At 40.0% G+C, this 19,883-nt stretch overlaps 1 long non-coding RNA gene across 1 annotated transcript; it reads right to left on the bottom strand.

The window, feature by feature from the left end:
- Nucleotides 1-11,832: 11,832 nt before the first annotated feature.
- Nucleotides 11,833-15,190, bottom strand: LOC134466783 (uncharacterized). Its single transcript, XR_010038405.1, has 7 exons — nt 15,164-15,190; nt 13,931-14,000; nt 13,574-13,666; nt 13,039-13,129; nt 12,753-12,828; nt 12,437-12,652; nt 11,833-11,978 (listed from the first exon to the last, which is right to left on the bottom strand). It is a non-coding gene; the product is annotated as an uncharacterized LOC134466783 (long non-coding RNA).
- Nucleotides 15,191-19,883: the final 4,693 nt, after the last annotated feature.

The raw sequence follows: 19,883 nt of genomic DNA, 5'->3' as shown, positions 1-19,883 counted from the left end.
ACAATGGGAACCAACGAGACTGAACCTTCTCCCTGTTAGAGATTCTCTGGTACCAGTGACTCCTCGACCTCCTCTAGCGAGTCCTCCAGTGACACGGAACCAGAGGAGAAGAGGAAGAGGGACAGAAAGAAGAAGAAAAGGGATGAGAAGAAGATGAGGGACCAGAAGAAAAAGGACAAGTCCTTCAGAAGAGGTAGGGTAGACAAGACCCATACACCTCAGCCACTACGCTGGATAGCTTGATTGCCAAACATTCAACCAAGTATTGGAATAGCCAGGCTTACATCCTGACTTCCTGGTTTTTCTTGTTTATTTAAGCCCTTTGCGCTCCTCAAAAACTTTCAGTATGGCCTGGTTATTACTGCTGACCGAGGGCAGGTTGAAATCTGTTTGTAATATAAGCCCTTTGTCAGCAATAAAATAAAATAAAATATGAAAATGCATCAGTCACATGGCCACCCACATTTGCATATAATGGACAGGGCCAAACAAAGGGTGGGACTGTATATCATGGTGTCAAAATATCCCACATTATTTGAAATAAAATTTTCCGTCAAATAGTACGCACACTTCTTGCCATTTTTAAACACTGCACAAGAAGTACATGGGTTTTGGTGTTTTGATATGGTCAGAGAATTTGAATTTAAATACAGCTTAATGCTTGTAATTGAGTTCTGTATTGACACTCACTGTTGTCTAAAACAGTGGAAAATGACATAATACTGCACATGACAAGCATTTGACTCAAGATCTGTAGAAGTATTGGGTGTCCTTTCGCTGTCCTTTTTTAATCTTTTGTCCGTTGCATGAAGGTTATTCAAGTTTATACTATATACAGCTCAATGTTTTCTATGTCCTTTTTTTTTTTTTTTTGTAGTGACGACACCAGAAGAGTCTGTGGCCCGCTACCACCGGGTCCTTACTTTGGTCCAGGGAGGGGACACGAAGGCGGCGGCCTACGACGTGGTCAACATAGACCGCAATACGATCGTCAATCAGGCGCCGATTGCCGAGCTGGCGGTGTCCGACCCTGAGCGCTTTCGGGAGTTGCGGGCCACATTCCGAAAGGGGGATAGCCTGGCACAATTTTCTTCAAAGTGCCAGGCGGAGTGCAGAGAAAGGGATAATGTGGAACGCATTGCTCTTTTAAAGCAGAGGGGGGAACTCCTGGATATTACCAGAAGATAGGATGGCTATAGGAAGGGAAATAGGCCACAGTTTGCACATTGCGTGCATGTTCGAAAAAGGTGTTTGAAAGGGTGTTTGTCAGTTTTCTTCTTTTGATGTAGATGGTTTTTTTTTGTGGTTTTTTTAAGTATTAGGCCACCACCCCCACCCTTCTATCTGTGTGTGTGCGCGCGTGTGCGTGTGTGTGCTAAAGAAGAAGAATGGGTGATTCTGTGTTCGTTGTTTGTCAGTTCCTGTTCATTTTTCCTGATTTGTTTTTCCTGATTACATCTTTTGATGTAAAAAGCACTTGGCTTTGATTGTTTTAAATAAATATTTGTTAATAATAAAAAATAATTTGGTTCAATATATATATCTGGTTTTAAAGGAACAGACCACCCTTTTTTGATTTTCACATATTTGCAGTATTTCCAAGCAGTATTCATGAATGTGCATATCATTTTCGTCTATGTGTTTGCATTGCCTCGTCTAACAGTATAGCCAAATTAAGCATAGCAATGCAAGTCTATGGTACAAATTAAAACATCATCAAATGTACTTCTAAACCACTTTAAAATGAATGTAAAATTCACCAGAGTGTAAAACGGCAATTTAATTCCGTCTAGTGATCACTTGTGGCTTGATGCTAAAGTTACCAGTTACTTCCAGTGATTATGCTAAGCTATGCTAATAATTCTAATCCGATAAATCTAAGTACTGAAAACACTGAGGAGAAAATGATATGCACATTCATGAATAATGCCGGGAAATACTGCAAATGTGTAAAAATCAAAAAATGGTGGTCTGTTCCTTTAAGATTCAGTGGCTCGCTACCTCCAAAGAATGGGTGAATGTGTGTTAAAATACTCTGTTAAATGCATACATTTGTTTTTCTGATGGTATTGAAAACTTCTTATTATACAGTATGGTATTATGGCTACATCCACAGGTATCAGGAAAAACACAGTAGGCTATACACTGTAATGTGTGGTAAAGTCATGACTTGTGTCATAATGCTGTGACTTCCAGGCAGGGTTGGACTCTTAAGAATGAATTGGTCCAGCTGTATGAAAATGGTTTATTAGAACGTGTTAATAGTAAAGAAACCACATATATACTTCTCACCATGACAAAGAAAAGTGTTTAAATGCTGGGGATATGGATACTAGTGATGGGCAAGTGAAGCTTTGTTGAAGCTCTGAACCATTTGGCACATTGCTTCAAAAATTGGGTTAGTACCGTATTAGCCCGAATATAAGACGTGGTTTTTTTCTCTAAAAATAGACCTAAAAAGTATGGTCGTCTTATTTCCGCGCTCTAGACAAAATACCACAGAAAACGTTATTTCACAACGAGTGTTATGACTTATAGCCTAATAACAAACTATGAATCGGCCACCGTCCCTCACAACAATACCACAACAAAAAATAAAAATGGATAAGACAAGAGACTGTCTTGAACAAAGTGGTTCGAAATCCGGACAAATTAACCAAAGGCTTTGACTGAGTTACGATGCTAATTGTGTAACATAAGTTGAACATCACATCAGTGTTGGTTTAAGAGAAAAGTGATGCAGATGTTACCTGGGGGTTGCATGTGACATCCCCAATTGGCACTCATGGTGGGGTGTTTACGGCGTTAACATTTTAAAACTCACCGGTGCCTGCTCGACTCTAAATGTATTGTAATATGGATATCACTCAGGTTCTTCTTTGCTTCTTTTTAATTTTTTTGTGTTACATAGCAGCGGAGAACAGACAAACGTTTCGGCTGTTGCTTACTGATTTTTTTTTTTTTTTAAAGAAGCAAAGAAGAACCTGAGTGCGATCCACCTCTTTACTTGCAAAGTTTATTCAACTGGAGACGCACCGAAGAGCGCGGTGTATCAACTACAATATTGTAATATGGATACAAATAGGAGAATACTTTTTTTCTCCTATCAAATAGGAAGAGTGATTATACTCATATTGTACGCACTTGGTTGGATGCCTTGTCTTTGTACACAGTATGTGTAGACCTATAATCAGCTCTAGCTTGTAAATGGTAGGGGATTGATTACAATTGTGTGTGGCTGTTAATTCTGTGTGATTCACATGGCGGTTTTTATTTATTTATTTATTTAAACTAAAACACACCGTCTACCAGCCAGGAAGATGTCAAACACAAACACATCCTCTTTTAAATTTCTCTGCTTCAAACAAGGTTGAGCAGCCTATCTACGGCACCTTGAACACATGGCCAATCACAATCTGAAGTACCCATGACGTATCTGATAAAGCGACCAATCCCTATGATTGTAGGAGCACGGTACATTGACCTGACCACATCCACAGCAGCAAGAGAAGACGAAACAGACAGTGTTGGCAGCATGTCGCTCTCAACAGAGTTAATGCTTTTGCTTATTCGTGAGCCCATGAGAAAAACGTCAAAGACACTCATAGCCTGGCTCCAAAAGAAGAGGCTACTGGCCAGATGTGTAAAATGTCGTGTTTGCCATCGCACCATGAGAATGGTGAAAACGGGGAAAAGCGATGGCTTCCGCTGGTGAGTAATTATTTCATTTCTCTGTGGCCTTGTAAGAAGAACCACTCTTTGGAAGTAGTTTGGCGGTGGTGCAAAGCCATTGCAGTTTGATGACCTGGCTTGTGTATGTTGGCAGCCAGCAACTTCGTGACTTTCAGTCCCTTCAACGAAAAGGGCATAATAACTATTTCTGATAAACTAGGGCTGGCGTTCCAAAGTTTCAACCTTTTTAAACTTGAACGTGAAACTTCAGACGTTTTTATATGTTTCAGAAGTAGTACACGTGCTAGCTGTGTACACACACATGTTAGTTGCGCAGTTAGCCCCACTCTACGCGCAGCAAAGTCGTAGAACTAGAACCAAGGAGTTAAACAAAAAAACTAAGGAGTTTCAACAACCTTCTGGAGCCGTACAAGAAGCGTTTGAAGTGGTTTGGTGACCTACCATGACCGCCATTGAAATTATAGGCCAGAGCCGTTTATAAATCTTATACGGCTCTGGCAATTGCCCCGTATGTGCGCCCCTATAAGATAATAGATAAACAAATTTGCTTTAGATGGTGTCAAGCATGTGTGGTGGTTAACAAGTGAGTTTTACAAAAAAGGTGTATCCTCTCAACACCCAAGCATGGTAGTGGGAATGACCTGGTTTGGGGATGCATGAATGCTGTCAACATTGGTAATCTGAAATACACCTAAAAGAAACATGCAAATAATCATGCACTGTGACTACTGAAGCAGATCATGATATTCTCCATAGGATTGCATTCAAATCTCACACCAATCTATTTAAGCCAGATGCAGACTCAAAATGTAAAAGTTCAATGCAAAGAAAGGTTGAAACGCACACTGATGACCTCCCTTTTCATTTCATTTCAATTCGAGACGATTCGAGCCAACACAGCCCCTTCTCTACCAGATTTTAATCTGGGGTGTACTCAATTTTTTGAGTACATGTTCAAACATTAATGGCTGTATTTAGTTTTTTTCTGAGTGAACAAGAAATTTAAGCGGTTAAATATGTTGTTAAAAGGTCACTAATCATTGTGTCAAAGTGAAATTTCTGTAATGCTTTCCTAAAAGATATACTCAAAAATCTGCAAAACTGTGAGGGGTGTATTCACTTTCGTGATATACTGTACTTTTACCCAATTTACAAGATATACAAAAAGTTGGCACTCACAAGGTAAGCTACCCTAGCTGGCGTTGTTTCTCTGACATCCTCGGTTCGCTGAAGTGCTGTAGCCTACCGGGTCTGGCGCAACCATGTGCTCATACAAGGTCTCCAGTGACGGGTAAGTATTTGCATCACATCCCTCACGAAAGCCACTACATCCAACGGTAAAAGCACAATCACCTTTACTTGCTCTTGGACGTCCTCTCACTCACTCGCCCGTTTCAGGTAGGCCCATATGACTACCATGGACTGATATGGTAGATTACGTCTTTTATCCGCAGTGGTAGTAGGCCTGGCAGCCTACTAAAATCGCGCTATAAATTATTAATTTATCACACCATGAACCAGAATTACTTAGCCTAAGGTTAACTAATGTCTGATTCACATATGATCGGAAAGATATCGTAGGATCTTTTCCCGCATGTCTGATTCACATATGATCGGAAAGATATCGTAGGATCTTTTTCCGCACATGATTTATTTGGAACTCACTCCCTTAATTAACCTTTGGCGTACCACATTACTTCATAGTGAATCATCAATACTTAAATTGTGAGTCATACATACTTCTGTATCGACTACTAATTACTGCATATGTAACCGGATGGACCAGGTCTCCGATTGGTGTGCGTAATGATCATTAAATGAGTTCCAGGTGGGCGATGGCGGACGACTTCCGGGTTGTATAAAAGGCCCCGTTTGTTTGTTATTCGCTGCTGCTGCCAGTCCCCATAGCCTTGGTGTTGCATGTGCCCTTGCCCTGCGTGCTGCTGTGGCATTTGGGCAGCATATTGGTGGTGGCGCGTAAAGCGCACCGCAGGCGAATATGGGTTGCGAGATGTATCCAGCTCTTGAAGGTAGGCTCCTCTTAATTGTAGGATGCGTAACTCCTATGTGTGTTGTACACTAGCTAATGTACTGCTGTTTGTCGCAGCTTTCTAGTCGGAGCCAGCGGGAGCAAGACGAACTCCTCAGGATTCGTCATCCGACTACAGCCTGAAGGTAACTTTAAAGTTGCCCAAAGTAACTTTCAACTGTGCCAGTTATGTGTGGTTTCCACACCATAGCTGTCGTTCACTAGTAACCATTACTGTGCCTTTCAGGTTGGGAGGCGCCCATTGGCAAGGGTGGGGGACGCCACCGTTCTTCCTGGGTTCTGTTTTGTTTATTTTATAACCAAGCTTTTAGTTGGGGCAGGTGAAGCGAAGTTGCGCGTTCCTAGGACTACGCATGCGTGCGTGTCATTTATTCATTGTGTGTACGGTCTGACACAGCTAGCTTCAGTCGCCCACCCCCTAGGTAAGGGATGAGCGACTGGAGACTGATCGGTTGGGATTAGTATCATTTATCGTGTATTACATTTATTGATGAGGTGGTAATTCACTGAGTGTTATAGTACCCTCTCGGACAAGAGGCTTGATTAGTAGCACCTCCTCGTTGTGAACTGCTTTTGAGTTTGCTGTGATTCATCCCCGTTTGACATCGGGGTTTATTATTTTGTTTTCCCCCCTTTGTATTTTGTGTGTGTTTGCTGTGTCAAGTTCGCAACGAATGGAGTAGCATATTCTCTCTAAATTAGTGCATCACTCAGTGTCATCTTCTTATCAGCCTTGTTGCACGGTAACAGCCTGGTATGAATCCAGTTGTGATTACATAGCTGTGGATGTATGTATGGATACTTAGTGAACTCTGTACCTGCTACCTGCCCATTTTAACACAGAGTAAGAAAATAAAGAAAATAAAAAGAATTTCTGTGTTAACAGCTGTGTCCTCATTCATCATCCTGAACCTGTCGGGGAAATTGTGTACATATTATAACATCTGGGTTGTCTCACCCATAAAGAGACTGGCGTAGTCACCTTTTCTACTCTGATTTAGTAAAAGTTGAAACCTGTGTAACACCACCCTGTTACACATACATTCATCATATGTTAATTCGCTATTAATCAGTCATTACTTCAAACGTTATTCCGTCATTATTCATGTAACCTTATTGTAAAGTGTTACCGGCCTTGGTCAACCATGGGAGGAGGGGTTAGGCAGGATCTCCTACTAACAGGAAGGGTATGTTTGTGGCCTGGATAACAATAGCCCCGTTTATACTGCGGGCCATTAGCCCAGGAACTTAGGCCCAGGAACTTGAGCCCGAGTTCCTGACCCGTTTATACTGCGTAGGCCTGTACCTAAGGGCCAACGTAGAGGCCATAGAAACAGATATTGCAACATTCCAAGAGAATTACGTAACAAGTAAACAAACAAACAAATATGGATCCATTTCAGATAACTACCCTTATTTTACTAGTAATTGCCCTCACACGTCGGGTGATGACATCTCGTCGCCTTCAACATGAGGAGAATGAACGGCGATTGAGATACAGACTTATTGCAAGAGGGATCTGGTTTAAACGGATGGTGACATTGAGGCGGCTGCGACATATGGTATGCTACACAGCTGGAAATCACAGCTGATTCTCGTAGCTACGATTCAATAACGTAGCCTACATACACATTACTGAATAGTGTAGCACTGATATCACACATTTCCCATCTAAGGCAGTTTAAGTTTAATAATTAGGCTACTGTAAGAACTGCACTGACCTTTTTTTCATCACATAAGTGATTCCATACTTTGCAATAGGCTACAGGTGTTTGTACGCAGACACTTGACTTGCAACTGCTAGTTACACGAAGCTTTTACTGCTAACGTTGCATTTATGAAAAGACAAGTATGCTGTTAGTATATCTATTATTATTATTATCATTATCATACTACGTTGTTTATTCATAATAGACAGTAGCAATCACCGGTCCACTCACTCTGAAATACTACGGGAAGTAAATACGCATGTCTCCTTGTAGCTCATACAACTAAACCTGTTAGGCTACAGCTTTTACTGTAGCACCCCCCCCCCCCCCCACACACACACACACACACACTTTCGCCTCTCAAGATCAACCTACTATTACATCTGCACATCCATCGGCCAGTCCATCGCAAGGCGAAATACATCTTTCCGGCTAGCCATCCCTATGGAGAAAAGGGTCGCTATTGCCATATTTCAGATGGCCAGTACATCTGAGTATCGTGTGGTTGCATGTTTATTTGGAGTGAGCCGGGCGACAGTGTGTGTGTGCCTTAAGGAATTTTGTAGAGAGGTCATAAAGCAATTACCCAGTAAACAAAATGACGTTTAAAGGACGTCTTTTTTAGGTCATTTTTGGACGTATAATTTAGGTCATCTGAAGGTGCAGACTGTTACTCCAGACGACGTCTTTTTCGGACGTCTAATGGACGTCCATTTTTGACGTCTGTACTACGTCCATATTAGAGTCATCTCTAGTCCACATAGGGTCTTAGAGGACATGTTTTTGACGTCATTTTGTAGGTGGTTTTATTGACGTCATCTTTGTGGACGTCTTTTTGACTTCAAATTAACTCTGTGAGTTGTCATTCAAACATAAAAGTGACAGCATTAAAAACCTTGAAACTTCTAGTTTTCAAAATATACAGACAATTATCACATGGAAAGTGACACGGGGGGGTTACTTTTATTTAGCAAAAACTTTTGTTTACAAGGTTCAATCTTCAAAAGTCTTGACTACATACCTCTACAACGTTTTTTTGTAGAGTTGTGTTTACATTCAATTTTTTTTTAAAAAAGTAGGCCTATTACATTAACTTTTGTTAGGCTTTTCAGAAGAGGGGGAGATAACAAATGTGATCTTTTTCATTTTCAAGAATAATTAACACCACTGCAAATTTCATGAAGTATTGATTATGACACGTACACTTTCATCTTCTAACAACATTACCGGTGTATTACAAAACCCGAAAGTCTTGAAATTCGAAGTAGTGTTAAATATTCTTGAAAATAACATTCTTATGAAATAGGTTCCAACATATTGGAAGAAAAGACATTGTACCTTGGGTTAAGAGACAGTTCATCTGAATGAAAACTCTGCATTACATCAATGGGTCTTACATCTGCCACATCATATCATTTCACAATTGTCCAGTTTTACAACATATATTTTTTAAAAATATGATGGTAACACTTTATTTTAACATTACATCGCTTAGCACTAATACAGACAATGTTAACCCATTGATGCCTAAAGCACTTGCAGAAAAGGGTGCTGATGCCATACAAAACTTCAGGCGCCAGGGCCAATGTTGCACAACGCAACATCCAGCATCAATGGGTTAATGCCTGTATAAGCAACTTGTAAGGCATGTACTAAGCGAAATCAAACATTTGTTAGGTCCTTACTGAGGTTATATTAGGTAATAAATCCCAAATTGTGCATGAACAAGGTATTTGCGAATACATGCCTAATGTATGTTTGATTTTGCTTAGTGCATGCCTTACAAGTTACTTATACAGCATACAGGCATTAACACTGTATGTATTAGAGCTAATAGATGTAATGATAAAATAAAGTGTTGCCAAAATGATAATCAAAATAATTCCCTGTACTAACAAGCATGAACACAGATAAATTGTCATTAAGTGGTAAATTATGGAGAATCGGTCCTTGAGAAGGGACACAAAATGCTCTTTCTTCAGGTGTTACTTGAAGCTGCATAGGCTGTCTGAATGTCAATGGATTCAAAAGAGTCATTGAAAGATACTCCCATTTCTGTTGTTGTGGACTGGTGGTGTCTACGTAGGTGGTGTCTACATAGTAAGTCCTTGTACACTTGAACAGCCATCTTGGCTGCAAATTATCATCATATCCTGTGCATCTGACAAAGCGTGTACTTGACAAAGATGCCAAACTACTTTCTTGATGTCTGTAGTAACTATTTACATTTTGGGCATAAACACATGTTGAGTGATCACTGGGCTGCTGGGAAGCTTTGCGAGAAGTTGTAGTGCCTTTGGTCGTTTGTTGGTTGAGATGGGAACGTCATAAACATATTCAAAGAAGGTGAAACCAGAGCTGAGCTGTGCTGGATATAACAAGTTGCAGACCCAGTAAAGCTTGAACAGCTTGTCAATTGTGCAAATCAGGCCGTCTGCAACAGGAACGGTCACACGGTCATTCCTGGCGGTTATGACAGACTCTTCAGGTTCCCAATGTAGATCACTAGTGGTTGGGTTGTGGATTCCATCTCAGTGTCAGTAGTGCAGTGAAAAGGGATGTGAAGTTGGTTCCAGACTGAGAAGAAGTAGAAGAGGAGGAAGAAGAAGAAGGGAGAGAGAGAGAGAGAGAGAGAGAGAGAGAGAGAGAGAGAGACACACATCATCAATAATACTTAATAGCAAGTTTTACTTAACTGATTGAAAGGTATGAAGCATACCAGTCAAACTAAGTACAGCCGAATCAACTACACATACATTGATATCATGACATCTTCTTAGCTCTTCATTAAACTGAGTGAATTTAATTTCATTCATTTTTCATTTCATTATTTATATATACGTATGAAGAGTTTATTACAAAACAGTGTATCTACCTTATTATTGCATTTTATTATTGACAATGGCTGTCCAGAGGTCCTATCACCTATGTGTGAATTCTTGCCATTCAAATATTTTGAGAACATACTTTTTCAACTTGCAAGTGAGTACACCCCTCACAGTTTTTGCAGATTTGTGAGTATATGTTTTCATAGGAAATCATTAGAGAAATTTCACTTTGACACAATGATTAGTGACCTTTTAACAACATATTTAACTGCGTAAATTTCTTGTTCACTCAGAAAAAAACTAAATACCATTAATGTTTAATGTTTGAACATGTACTCACAAAAGTGAGTACATCCCAGATTAAAATCCGGTAGAGAAGGGGCTGTGTTGGCTCGAAATGAAACAAAATGAAAAGGGAGGAAAGGGGAGGTCATCAGTGTGCGTTCTTTGCATTGAACTTTTACATTTTGAGTCTGCATCTGGCTTAAATAGATTGGTGTGAGATTTGAATGCAATCCTATGGAGAATATCATGATCTGCTTCAGTAGTCACAGTGCATGTTGATATGCATGTTTCTTTTAGGTGTATTTCAGATTACCAATGTTGACAGCATCCATGCATCCCCAAACCATGTCAGTCCCACTACCATGCTTGGCTTTTGATAGGATACACTTTTTTTTTGTAAAACTTACTTGTTTACCACCACACATGCTTGACACCATCTAAAGTATATTTGTTTATCTGGGTCTCTTCAGATCACACGGCATGGTTCCAGTGATCCATATCCTTGGTCTGTTCATCTCTCTTGAGACCAAGATAAACAAATTTGCTTTAGATAGTGTCAAGCATGTGGTGGTAAACAAGTGAGTTTTACAAAAAAAGTGTATCCTCTCAGTAGCCACGCATGGTAGTGGGACTGACATGGTTTGGGGATGCATGAATGCTGTCAACATTGGCAATCTGAAATACACCTAAAACAAACATGCATGTCAACATGCACTGACTACTGAAGCAGATAATGATATTCTCCATAGGATTGCATTCAAATCTCACACGGATCTATTTAAGCCAGATGCAGACTCAAAATGTAAAAGTTTAATGCAAAGAAAGGTTGAAACGCACACTGATGACCTCCCTTTTCATTTCAAGACGATTCGAGCCAACACAGCCCCTTCTCTACCGGATTTTAATCTGGGGTGCACTCACTTTTGTGAGTACATGTTCAAACATTAATGGGTGTATTTTGCTTTTTTCTGAGTGAACAAGAAATTTAAGCGGTTAAATAAGTTGTTAAAAGGTCACTAATCATTGTGTCAAAGTGAAATTTCTGTAATGCTTTCCTATGAAAAGGTATACTCAAAAATCTGCAAAAACTGTGAGGGGTGTATTCACTTTCGTGATATACTGTATATGAAATTAATTTTGCAATGCGGTATATGTATGAACTTCTACAGTATAATATCAGGAAGGAGCCAAGACTGACTTGCACCAACACAGACCCACACGCAAACACACCCAAACGCAAACACACACACACACACACACATTCCTACCAAAGATGTCAGCGATGCAGAGTCCTAGCTGGCCAATAGTGTGTGAGGTGTTAAGTTCCGCCTCTCCGTGCAGCAGCAGCAGGTTGGAGGGCGGAACCTTTAGCTTGACTGACAGCTCTTCCACTGCATGCTTCAGAAGCTCTGTCTGCAACACACATACACATAAATATTACTGACACACACATCAGCTGTATAGGGTTCTCTACTTTCCATGGCTTCCCCCAACTATAAAACAGAATTATAATACTTCCTGTCAAAAGTCTTTGACTAGGCAAAGCGCTATACAAAACAGATGTACTGCTGTGTGTGTGTGTGTGTGTCAGGACTTTTTCCTAGGATTTTTTGGCATGAGGGAGCATCATGGTAAGTTACAGGGGGTGAAGGGGGGTGTTCCCCCCCATGAATGAGAAATGTATTAGGGGCGCTCAAATATATATATATATATAAAAAAAATATATATATAAAAATAAAAGTATGAGGGTGCACCCACGGAGGTATGAGGGTGTTGCGCCCCTATTTCCCCGTTCAGAAAAAGCCCTGTGTGTGTACCTGTGCTAGTTGTATTTGGTGTATGTCTGGTCTGTGGCGTATCTTTAAGTTTACCAGTCGTGCCGGTGTGTTCTGCTGATGCGGCTGCAAGCGTTTTCATTGGCTGGTTTTCCTGCGAGGGCGTGTACTGCATACGATGGCGATGTCTGCATCGTCAGACTCCTCTCCTTCATCCTCCTCCTTTAATTGGCTAGCTGCCGCAGCAATCCCGGCCCCTCTGGTGATGGACGCAGCAGGGAGCCAAGCGCATCCAGCCTCTTGTTAATCTCCCTGTCACACGCACACACATAATGTAAGGAAAGTTGACAAGACACTGTAGAGAAAGTGTCAGTGCGTGGCATGCACACAAGTGTGTGTGTTGTGTACTCACGTTAGTTTGCGGTTGGGCCGCCGCCGTGCCTTGAGTGGTGTGGAGGGGGAGGGGGGCGGAACGCCTCAGCACAGTCCTAACACCAACACATACACACACAAGGATGCATTAACACACATCAACATGATGGATATGGTAAGCATACAGCAATAAATTGGAAAAATATTGGAGGGGCTACTATGTTGACACATGGTCTGTGTGTGTGTGAGTGTGTGTGTGTGTGTGTGTGTGTGTGTGTGTGTGTGTGTGTGTGTGTGTGTGTGTGTGTGTGTGTGTGTACACTCACATTGTGCTTTGCATGGGTTTGGTCACCTGGTCCGAGTCATCTGAGAGTTCGGTACACTGCTTCCCTCACCATCGCTGTCGCTGTCAGAAATCTGTCAAACACACAATATACAGTCTCAAGTTTGCCGTCCGTGTTAGCTGTAACTTATCCAAATACAGCTACTTTATACAGCAGGCACATATTTACTGACCAAGTTGCTCTCTATGACAAAAGTGCTATGGGCTACTGTGACAGGTAAACAAGAAACAACAGGTTAACAACACTTGGCGCTAATTAGTTCTCTACAACTACAAACCGCTGCTGTTCCCTTCCGTTTGGGATCCATATCACCAAACTATAGTTCTCTTGAACTTAACTGCATTGTTATAAGAATATGGCTATGACAGCCTTAAATAGCAGGTTAAAATATGGTCATTGACATTTTGGTGACAAGGTCATAACTCTGTATCGCAATGAGGTCCTAACAGAGGCTCTGCATGAAAGTGTTTTTAAAGATTAAAAGACATTTTAAAAGTAACTATCCTTTGAAAAATACCTGCACAAAATCAACCAGAAAAGACATCTCAGATTTTACACTGCAGCGGCTTCGGAGTCAGAAGATGTGTGAGAACTGTGTAGCACTTTTCATCTGAAAATGAGAGCAGAAAATTGTAATCGCTACAGCAGTACTTAAATTTCACATTTACGAAAGTCTCTGTGTTATAACAATATCACAGTAACATATTTATCACAATTAAATACAATACAACAATAAGAAAAAAAAATCTGAAAAAAATTCTAAAAAAAAAACAAATGAAAGGAGGCAGAGGGCCTGTAAGTGGATGGCAATTAGACACATGATCACAGACAATATGATACACATGGAAACACACACGCACACACACACACTTACCATCAGTCTGATCATCCAACTGTTCAATCAGAGTAGGAGCTTGGACAGATGTGGCCACAAGACCTGGGCCCTGATTAAGAGAGAAGAGAGAGAGGGGGAGAGCACGTTAGTTCCCAGTGCATTGAAGGTACTTTAAAAATCCCGTAGCCATAACTGGTGTTGATACCTTGGTAGTCGCCACACTTCACACGCAGCTGTTCTACTCTGCCACCTAAAACTCAAACTTTGAATCTTCTTTTCAAACGTCATGGTATCGTCACCAATTACCATTGCCAACAAAATCTCGTGCGTGGCAGTTTTATCCCTCGAACAGCGTGCATCTCGCACGTCGCACCCTCCATCTGAAACAACTGCCGGTATTTTCCCAACACACCGTCATACGAGGTCTATCAAGACAAAACACGACAGCGTTGACCAGTTGCCCAGATCTACCATATTCAACTACATACTGAAGTGAAACGGTGAAAACCACGACACTTACATGGAACTACGGTTCAAAGTTTGTCTATTGACTGGCCACAACAACTACAACCAAGCCGACATAATGTGATTCGGGAATTCGTTCGTATCACCTTTCATCGAGCCAACCCAAAACAGTGGGATACTGCTTGCTTTTACTGGTGCTATTCTTTATCATGTACGAGGGTGGCGGGTGGTCTGATTTACATGATTTGACGCAGAACTGCTTACGTTTGAAGCGACCCTCCGATACCTGTTCCTAGCAGCATCCACTTTTGCCCCACTACCAGTACTAGCTCTACGTCAATCCATCCGTGGTGTTTCAGTATCCTTGCATAAATCCTGTCAGACTTTCTTTCTTTTATGTTCAGAAAATAGCTTTCAAACTTCATATCAGTAAAGTGCCGCCTGATTTATTCCACACCAGCTAATTATCAGTTACCCTATTAGCAACCAATGTTAGCAAACCATCCAATATCACATTTCAAACCTTTAATTTTCCCAACACAACACGTTTTAACCATTACGTTAGTCCACATGTGAATTAAAAGAAAATAAATATAATTTATAGTGCAAGCGTTAAAGATCAATAGCTAACTGAGTATCAATAACTAGCTAAATCTGATTGTAGGCTAGCTTAATGTTCACAGAATCACTGAGGCTGTTCCAATGTTCGTACAGCAAAACTTGTGAAGCAGGGTTTGATTTTAACCATACATTAACGGTAACACACATAATTGTTACGAAATTATACCAATAAAGCGAATTACTTACGCCAGCCTCTCTCGGTGTCTAAAGCCAAGTCGCCGCATCTTGCATTTCCAACGGTAGAAAAGGCGGGCGGAAGTCTGCTTTCAAATGTCCACAGTCACGCGATTGGACAGCCAAACGGCCGTTAGTTTCTCACTTGTAGCACGACCCAGAAATGAACCTTCAGGTTTTACACATTCTGTGAAATCTTACACAAAAATGACACATAATCTGTCAATGCTGTCTACACATCCCAATGTGTTATTTTTTTGACACATCTGTTTAGGCAGTGTGTCCCACGGTGCATTGCACGTTGGAGAGTATCTGGTTTCTCTTTCCCCACCCGATGTGAACAGAAAAACACTAGGAAAACTACTATGGCCTATTTAAAAGCAAAGCAAAAAAAAAGCAACAGCAACAACAACAATCATGTCGATTTCCCTCACCTGTTTTTGACGTCCAAAAAAGTGACCTAGACTGACGTCCAAATTTTGAACTTCATAATGACGTACAAATAGGGTCATTATTAGACGTCCAAATAAAGGACCTAGTTTGTACGTCATTCTAAGGTCCAAAACTGGTCATGGACCGACGGACGCAATTTAGACCTAATTTCAACGTCTATACGACGTCCAATGTTTAGTGGGTAATGCCCAACAGGGTTCGTACGGTCATGAAAAACCTGGAAAAGTTAAGGAATTTGAAAATTCAAATTTCCAGGCCTGGAAAAGTTATGGAAAACGTATTTTTGGTCAAAAGTTTTGGAAAAGTCATGGAAATCCAACCAGTGTTTCATCAATTATCTTTATGAAGTTGATGACGCGGGATAATAAAATGTAAATGTTCGAGTTCTCGTGGAAATGTTGTCTAGTGCAGGCTGCGTCTGCCTAACCATGTGTTGCCAAATTGAGTGGGTTTCAAATAACGCATGTAGTAATGGCTCCAGGCGGGTTTCAAACGTTTTTGGCGCTAGACATCAGTCACACCTGGCAACCAGCCTCGTAACGCGCGAGCTAGATGTAGTGTGTGCGTGGTGGTGGTGAGAGGTGATCATACTTCTAATCCTAGAAAAGAAATGTGGTTCTGTACGATATAACAGCATGTCGCGAAGTGTTACTTCAACAATGCGCGGCTTAACTTTCTGAAAAGATGATCAACAATGGCTGGAGAGGACGAAAGTTTTGATGTGTCCGTCCGATATGGGCGAAGCAGCGGCACTTGTTAGCCACCTGAAGGGCGAGATGCAGCAGCCGGTTACCTCAGCTACTAACAGGTTAGCAGAATACGCGTTGTAAAATATTTAGCGGTTCCACTGAAACGTAGCTAATGCCAAAAGGAATACAATCCTAAGACCTGTTTGGTCTTGGTTTAATTTGCCAGATAGGGCACCAAGCGAACCTTTATGCTTTCGGTAAGCCCCGAGATTTTGATATTGATAAGCAATGCACCTGCTGCCTGCGAGTGAACTTTTACAGTGTGCTGAAAGATTACATTAACCCTTTCATGCACGGTGTCCACATACGTGGACAGTAATTCTAACCCCACTTTAGATAGGTAAATAGTGGTTATTTTTTTCCAAATTGTATATGGGAAGTACCATGAGGTTCATTACAATACTTTAACAGCAATTATAACTTTTTGCACTAAATATTAAGTGTTTGATGACATCATCAATCTAAGAAATCCACCGATGTGAATTATGACCATAACAAGCATGTTTATATCTGAAAATCAACCACACCAAAGGGCAATTTCAGGTTTTAAAAAATATTATGATGTTTAGTACAGTTCACTTGAGAGATCTATGTTGTTAAAATCCAAATTTACAATAAAGGTAGGTTTTTATACAATATAAAGCTACTGTCCACGTATGTGGACGTTGCGCATCAAGGGAGTCTAATGATAAACATATTATTTATGATTACCGTGAGAATATTCTGCTCATTTTGGGCAAATACTTAATGTTATGAGCATTTATAATGATTATAGTGTGAAAATAAATTATTTTTAACATATTTAAACACATTTTAACACTTTTTAATTTAATAAATTCAAGAAAAACTACCTAAAATTAGTGCTTCAACGCACGTGTCTATAGGCATATTTCGGGTTTCTTTCACCACAAAATGACACAAATGATGTAGGAATGAGCTAGAATACATGCTGAATCAAATACAGATCTGTCTTCATCAGAATTGAAGTTTTTTTCCACATGCAACAAGGTTTCCCCACAAATCTTGCCATAGCTGTGTATGTAAAAATATTGCTAAATTGACAGTTTTTTTTTTCTCTTTTTTCATCTTTGTTCGTTAAATACTGTAATATATATGTGTAAGTGTCATATAATGTTGTAATATTACATATAGTAACATGGAAAGTAAGTAAAATAACTTGCATTTATAATAGGAGGTCTATTTAACACTATTTTTTCCACAGAAAATACTTGAACATGCTGATGAATGACTACAAAACGCATGTGTCTGGAGGCAAATTTCATATACCTTTCTTATAGGGACAACATAAATGATGTAGGATTGAGCTAGAATCCATGCTGAATCAAATACAGATGTGTCTTTCATCAGAATTTAAGGTTTTTTTTTTTATTTTTTCCACATACAACAAGGTTTCCCCACAAATCTTGCCATAGCTGTGTATGTAAATATTGCTAAATTGACAGTTTTTTTTCTCTTTGTTTCATCTTTGTTCCTTAAATAGTGTAATGTATAATGCATAAGTGTCATATAATGTTGTAATATGACACAAGGTAACATGGAAAGTAAGTAAATTTACTTACATTTTATAATAGGTGTCTATTTAACACTATTTTTTACAGAAAATACTTGAAAAATGCTGATGAATGACTACAGAACGCATGTGTCTGGAGGCAAATTTCACATTACCTTTTATACAGGGACAACATAAATGATGTAAGATTGAGCTAGAGTACATGCTGAATCAAACTGAGCTTTTTGTTCACCAGCATTGGCTGTCTTCTTGCATGCAATAAGAATTTCCCACATATTTTTCTATGACCGCCTATATAAACAAGGCTATTTATATATATATGTTTTTTGTTGTTGGTTAATTACAGTGATATATGGTGTTAAAGTGTTATATTGTGTTGTTATATAGCATAAAACACCATAAAAATGAATAAAACAGCTTAATTTGAACTTGAAATACAGTATAGGCCTATATAACTTTTCACTCCTTTGATGCGCAGTGTCCACATATGTGGACAGTAAAATAACTTCCACATCAAAAGAGATTTTTGAAAAATTCCAAAAGATTCTTCATATTAGCTCCATTATGAGTGAGAAAATCAATATATAAAAAATCTTGCACATTTTTTTCATGGTGTCTGCATGAAAGGGTTAAATCCGTACAGTGGTCTATGTGCAGCTGACCGCGAGCCAAACGATTACCAATGTCGGCATGACGCGCCTGTTTTGAAATACGGTATGAACGGCAGCGTGACTTGAGTTTGAAAAAGTCATCTGTGGCTTTGTTTTCAAATCGGTCAGATCGTTACAACACAAAATGAAACTCACCGCAGCATCTCCTTGAGTGGGCGTCAGACTAGAACTATGCCACGAGCAGTGCAGTCTCTCCTTTTTTTTTCTTTTTTTTTTTTTTTGCTCCAGCAACGACCACAACAAATGACAAAACATTATCATTCTACAGGAGCTTTGGACTGTTGTGCTTAGGCAGGTGTAGTAGGCAGGCCTATGATTTCTTACTTGGGCAGGATGAGCATTTATCCATCTCCATAGAGAGCATGTTGATACAAATTTGTCTTCATGATGATTTCACGACCTAATTTGCTATAGGCTGGCCTAGGCCTATTCATTTTCATTTCTGACTGTACATTAGACAAGCGAATTATATAACATTGGTGAATAATAGCAGAATTAATGTAATACAACATGAAGTATAATGGTTGCTTATAGCTTGTAGTCAAAGATAACCTATAGTAGCCTATGAATATGTTTATTGTTTACATATTTGTAATATAGGCTATGTAATATATAATATAATATGCCATAGTCTATAGTATAAATATATACAGTAATTACATATTTATAATATAGGCTGTAATATAATACGCCCCCACCCCCCGCGCGCGATTGGTCATTGGTTTTTCGGTCCTGGAAATTCAGAAAAAGGTTTTGGAAAAGTCATGGAAAAAAAATGGTGAAAAAGTGTATGAACCCTGGCCCAAGTTCATAAGATTGCCTACAGCCTCAGAGCTGGAGGCCCATGCGAGCTACTCTGAGTGTGGGGGCCATTGATGACTCCCACATCTCAATTGTGAGGCCCAAAAAGTATGCAAGGGATTACAACAACAGGAAGGGGTGGCACTCTGTTGTTTTACAAGTTGTTGTAGACAGAAAGGGGCAGTTCGGTCATTTACAACATCCAGCTATATTTACCAAGCCACCCATGTCTTGTCAATATCCGAAGACGAAATTTTTTTTCATCCATCCCTCACAGTGTTGCTTCTACCAAGATTTCGAATTGACAACTGAGTCATGGGGGCAGCACGCTACATGATGTTTTAAACGTCTAAACGTGCTCCAAAAATCACCAAAAAATATATGCAACATCAGCAGACACCTGACAATACGACACTGGCGTTTGTGCGACTCAAAACGAGTGACGGTGTCAAACACAATGCGTGAAGTGCAAGCAGCCACATACCGGTTTGTTTACATCCCCGTCTTCCGGTAGTCCAAACAAGTCT

The sequence above is a fragment of the Engraulis encrasicolus genome, chromosome 17 (assembly GCF_034702125.1).
Source record: "Engraulis encrasicolus isolate BLACKSEA-1 chromosome 17, IST_EnEncr_1.0, whole genome shotgun sequence".
NCBI classification, from domain to species: Eukaryota; Metazoa; Chordata; class Actinopteri; order Clupeiformes; family Engraulidae; genus Engraulis; species Engraulis encrasicolus.
The sequence above is the reverse complement of the archived record's forward strand: the minus strand, read 5'-3'. Positions and strand labels throughout refer to the sequence as shown.